Genomic DNA, 6,212 nt, shown 5'->3' on the forward strand with positions numbered 1-6,212 from the left:
CCACTGCACTCCAGCCTGGGCAACATGCAAGACTCTGTCTCAAAAAAAAAAAAAAAAATAATAATAATAATAATAATAATAATAATAATAATAAAGTAAAGGCATAAGTCAGGTGCAGGGGCATGCACCTATAGTCCCGGATACTTGGGAGGCTGTGGTGGGAGGTCTGAGCTCAGGAGTTCAAGTCCAGTCTGGGCAACGTAGCAACACTCCATCTTGAAAAATTCAGTAAAGAGGTCTCTCATTTGTTCGTTTGGCTTTTGTTTCTTAAAAAAGAACATACAGGCATGGTATCATGGTGAAGACTGCAAGCTTTGGAGCCTAACTTGTAGTGTGAAGTCTTGGTTCTACTCATTTATGTGACAAAAATAATAGTGTCTGCTATTGGGGTAGTTTTAAGGTGAAATGACATAATCCATGTAAAGTAAGTATGGTAGAACTTAGCATGTAGTAACTACTTACTGAGTGTTGGCGGTTATTGTTATTTTTTAAAGTGCTGTATTTGGAATACCGTGGGCGGAGGGCAGCTTGTCTGTGTTCAGTGAGCAGGTGACCTAGTTCGCACTATGGAGAACTTTCGTAGCATGGATGAGAAGGAGCTAGAGAGGACTCTCAATGCAAGGTGATCAATGCTGAGAGAATCCAAAACAGCCAAGGAAAGCAGAATGAGGGGAGGAGCCATTCTATATAGGAATAACATTCTGGATATAAAAGTAGGCATTTCAGAAAGACCAAGCTTAGCATGGGACCAGGTTGGACTAGAGAGAGATGAGGTGGGTTAGGTAAAATAGGTGAGGTGGGAGGTGCCTACTGGGAGAAAGGTTGAAGCCTCGGCCCCAGAGGAGCTGAGGGGAGACTTCCTGGTGGTGGAGTTGAAGCAGGTGAGAGAACAGGCCTAGATGGGGCTTGTATGTGGTGGCCTACAAAATCATTTTTCCCCCTTTCCCTTGTTTAGTTTTCACCATTGTTAATTCATAAAGCTTTGTGAACTCCTGTCATGTTTGATTTTAAAGGGAAGTTATTTTCTTTAACAAGTAGATGGGTATTTCTTTATACAATAAGGTGGCAAATCATATTGGAAATGAACATCATGAAGTCCTCTTTAACTCTGAGGAAGGTATTCAGGCTCTGGATGAAGTCATATTTTCCTTGGAAACTTATGACATTACAATAGTTCATGCTTCAGTATGTAAGGTGTTATGATGCTATTAAATAAAACGTTTTTTTAATACTGAAAAAATATAAGGTTTAAAAAATATTTCAAGCAATAGTCTAAAAATGTTATTTAAAGATTAATGCAAATTAAATCCCTGTGTTACCGATCATTTAAGACCACTTAAGAATTCTCTGAATCTCTTTTGGAGTGAAGGGAACAATAAATATATAGTTCAACCTCCACAGTTTTGGTGTCACTGTTGGTGTTTTCCCAGGGAATAGATACATATTTTCTGCCCTCTACCTACCATTTTTCTTATAGTTTCCAGGGGTACAGTCAGAATACAGTGAGAAAATAGGTCTATTTGGTAATGCATTTTTGATAAGAAATATTCATTTTAGATATAATTTGGTAAATATTCCATCACACAACTTACCAGTCACTAGCTACCATTGCTCTGCAAACAATACTAATTTTATCTTGTAGATAATATATCTACCGAGATTGGAAGTATACCCCAAATCAGACTGATCCAATGTTATTGAGCCTTTATATGCTACTGCCTCTCTTGAGACACTTGCCTTGGAGGGCAAAAATATCTTAGGTATTGCAATGGTTTATGGCCCTCCAAAGCATCACAATAAATAACCAGATAGACAGTATAGCTCTGATATTGGAATTTCATGGGGCTGGCATGGGGTTAGGAAAACAAATGTCTAAAAAGGCTCTCTAGCTGAGGTGATAATAAAAACAAGGTTGAGAAGAAACACTGGTTTAGAGGGATGTGGTGCAGAACCGAGGAGGTAGGTTTAATAACTTATATAGCCTCCTCAACTCTGTGTGAAATCTGTTGAATGGGGAGTGGCAGGGGGAAAATACCTAACAAAATTAACACTAAACCGCCAAAATGCTTATTCTTGTTTTTGTGTCGTAATACCACCAGGAAAGGCAAGATTTTTAGGTATTTGAGTCGTTGTTCAACAAAGTTTTGAGGCAGACATTCTTAATCTAAAAATATTAGAATTTTAAAACCTGTTTATAAAATGACAGAATGATTCTGGGTTATTGTACAGTAGTACGTTTTGATTAAGTACATATAAATTGCTTGTAAATATAAGGTCATTATTGTAGAAACTACTTTACATTAATATGAAGTCCAGTATAGTAGTAAAGCTTTCAATTATTTCCAAAAATCAAATCAAAGGCATTTTTGGTAGAAGGTTATGTTGACATTAAAGTTAATGTCTGTCTCTCATTTAAGGCACGCTTTTAATTTCCAAGTATATTCGAAAGAACACAGAGAGCGTGGTGATCTTCTCTGGAGAGGGATCAGATGGACTTATTTGGGGTTACATATATTTTCACAATGTAAGCACTCTGAAGCGGAGGGATATTCATGCTATATTAAGAAAATAATTCAGATATTCATGCTATATGAATTATTTGACTATTTTCTATCATCTTTCAGTATGACATTAACGTTTTTGAGTCTCTTGTGCGGTTACAAAAGGGAATCTGATAGAGTTTGTTTTCTATCTCTTGGGAAAGAAAGAAATTTTAATAGTATCAGATAATTTTTATTTTTTAAAAATACTTATAGCCGGGTATGGTGGCTCGTGCTTATACTCCCAGCTACTCAGGAGGCTGAGGTAGGAGGATCACCTGAACTCAGGAGGTCGAGGCTACAGTGAGCTATGACTGCGCCACTGCAGTGCTGCATGGTTGACAGAGAAAGACTCTCTCAAAAAAAAAAAAAAAAAAAAGTTAAAAATAAACAAATAAAACTAGTTAAGCTTGAGAATCACCTTTCTGCTGTTTCTTAGGCCCCTGTGGAATTATGACCATTGCTCAGCATGTTCATTTTATTCTAATACTAGCATTTTGGTGGGAAGGAAGGTATGTTTTATAAAGTATTTCTTTCTTCTGTTCAGTTATTTCCTCCCCTAAATTTGTTTATCTTTTTGTCTTAGCCACCTTTAGGATTGGAGAGGGAGAAATAACAACTGCTTTGTGTGCCAAAAGCAAAACTCTTGGTGTTTTTGTTGTTTGTGAAATAGGCTCCTGCTCCTGAAAGAGCTGAGGAAGAGAGTGAGAGGCTTCTGAGGGAACTCTATTTGTTTGATGTTCTCCACGCAGATCAAACTACTGCTGCTCACGGGTAACATTTTAAGAAATTATTGTAAAACAAACAAACAAACAAAAACAAAAAACAAAAAACAAACAAAAAAGCCCAATACCCTGAAAAAATAAAAAGACCAATAGCTGATTGGCTATATGTTACATACAGTTAGCTATATGTTACAAAGTGTGACTTTTATAGAGAAAATGAAGCTGTTTCTTAACTTAGTCCCAAAAGGATTAGGCCACATTTCAAAGTGTTGTTGTGGTATATGCGGAGAAGTCTTCTTCCATAGGTTGTTTGAGGTGGAGTTTTCATCTTAAAGGTTAACAACATTCTGCTCATCTCTGAACAACCAAGAGGAAGAGGGAAGGATGCTACAGCTATTGTTAAATGTTTTAAAGAGAAGCAAAGATTGTAAACATCACGTGACAAGGATTGAGTGTCCACCATGCCTATTTGGTACTGTAGTGACCCTGAGGGGATAGGGTAGTGAAGATGCAAGGGGTTTGACTACATTATAAAGAACCAGGTTTCTTTGGTATCATTTCTGGTTTTCTAAAGTTATGTTGAGGAACTGAAGACTTACTGTATAGGGTAAACAACTGATATGAAATGTTTTAGTTATCTCTGCTGAATCACACTTAGATTAGAATATAATTAAATATGGGTTTGGGGAATGAACTGAACCTGGTTATTATCCTATCTGCTTGTCTTAACTAGAGTCACTAGGCTTCAGGAAACCGGTGATGTGGCATTTGATGAAATAGTGGAACACTGGTTTATATTCCATATTGTATGTGAATTGTTAACCAGTGGTTGTCATCACAATTGTTAGAAGAGATGGTCTCACCTAGAAAACACTGAGTTGGAAAGGTCCAATCAAGGTATCTTCTCAATTATTGGGTCACTCATGATTTGTAACTTCTTCTGCTTTTTGAAATATGCATTTAACTATTCCTAAAAAAGGAAAGTAAAAATAACAGTCTCAAGCAGTTAGTTTTACTCCTTAGATGACAAGATACATGTGTTATTTTAAATGAAGATTTTTTTTATATTCATTTATTAGTGTAGGGCAGTCATTCAGAGGCTTGTGACTATATGACCTTAACATTTCTTAGGATCTGGTTGAACTGATGGAAAACTGAATCAGAACCTAAACTGTTGGGTACTACACACCCATTTTAATTTAGATATTCTTCTTTTCTCCTTTAAACCTTGAACTGAGAGTCCCATTTCTAGATCATCAATTTTCTTCCGATTACTTGTCTCTGACACCAGAAATGAGAATTCCAAAGGGAGGTAAATCAACTCAAGATAAAACAGTTCATTGCCATCAGATTATGTTTGTAACTTTTACTGGTGCTCCTTTTTTTTCATGTCAGAATGTGGTAGAAAAACATCTCCTTAGAGAGACATTTGAGGACTCCAATCTGATACTCAAAGAGATTCTCTGGTGACCAAAAGAAGCCTTCAGTGATGGAATAACTTTAGTTAAGAATTCCTGGTTTAAGATTTTACAGGAATACGTTGAACATCAGGTATAATTACTTTTAAAACATTTTCAGGAATCGGACTTTGGATGCAGAGCTGTCATTGCTGTTCATTTTGTATTTAGTTTGAATGCTTTGTCCCTGTAAGAGAGATTCATCATCTCTGTAAACAATTATCTCTTTTATGAGAATTATATAATAATTAAGTAGCATGAAGGATTATAAAGTACCATCTAGAATTGAAAGAGAGAGGAGACTTACTACTAACCATCACTGACCTTCATTTAACACATTTTTGGGCACCCGCTGGGTGCCAGATCTTGTTAGGCACAAATGACTAAAACAGAGCCACCAAGAATTAAAAATTTGCACATGAATGTTCTCTAAAAGTCACTGCAGCTATGCATATTATGAATACTTTAACATTTTCTGAGTGATGGGTGATTCAAAGGGTCTCATGCAATTTACAGTCATGTCTTATCTTAATGTTTTCTATTTTGTGAAACCAGAGTAAATATAAGTATTTCCATGCCATTTTAAAAAACTGTTTTGTTTTTATATGCTTATTCTTACAGGTTGATGATGCAATTATGGCAAATGCAGCCCAAAAATTTCCCTTCAATATTCCTAAAACCAAAGGAGGATATTACTACTATCAAATCTTTGAATGCCATTAACCAGGACAGGCTGACAGGCTGAGTCATTACGTATGCCCAAATGGATCAATGCCACTGACCCTTCTGCCCGCACACTGACCCACTATAAGTCAGCGGCCAAAGCTTAGGTGCTCTTTACGCTGTAATGTGAAAGCATACATTTATTCTTGTTGTAGGGGGTCTATGGGTAGATAGGGGAACAATGAGAGTCAATACAGGCTAACTTGGGTCTGAAAAAAATAAAAGTCCTAAATCTAAAACATTGCTATAGTCATTTATGTTCATACAGTCTCTTCATAAGAGGTAACTAGAAATTTTTTGCTGTATCACAGTAAAGTGGAGGGTAATCTAGGAAAAGGAAAAATGCTCTGATGTCCGCAAGAACTCACAGCACTCTCCTGGCAAAGCTGCTTTAGATGACATTTTTGTCTTGTGCTCACATGGCTTTCTTCCAGTCTTTGCCTCATCTTAGTCATCAAAGGACTACATTATTTTTGTTCTGCCTGCATTCCTAGCAGCTGCCTAGGCAGACTCAAGACTTGAGTCTTCTATAGGAATTCATGACAACTCTATTTTGCAAGATAGTAGTTCATTTTTCATTTTTTTCTCTTTTAAGTTGAGCCAAAGTCGCTTCTGGAGACTTGTCCAGGAACAGGGGTCAGGCTTTTCTTTTTTAATAAAGAGTCAGAGAGTAAATATTTTAGGCTTTGTGGACCTCTTTTGGAACTGTTCAGCTCTGCCATTACAGTGCAAAAGCAGTCACATAGACAATACGCAAACAAATGAGC

The 6,212-nt window shown here is 36.7% G+C and overlaps 1 pseudogene; it reads left to right on the forward strand.

Moving 5' to 3' along the window:
- Positions 1-1,038: 1,038 nt before the first annotated feature.
- Positions 1,039-5,552, forward strand: LOC113225150 (annotated as a pseudogene).
- The last annotated feature ends 660 nt before the right edge of the window (positions 5,553-6,212 follow it).

Source organism: Piliocolobus tephrosceles, chromosome 7 (genome assembly GCF_002776525.5).
Source record: "Piliocolobus tephrosceles isolate RC106 chromosome 7, ASM277652v3, whole genome shotgun sequence".
Classification (NCBI taxonomy): Eukaryota; Metazoa; Chordata; class Mammalia; order Primates; family Cercopithecidae; genus Piliocolobus; species Piliocolobus tephrosceles.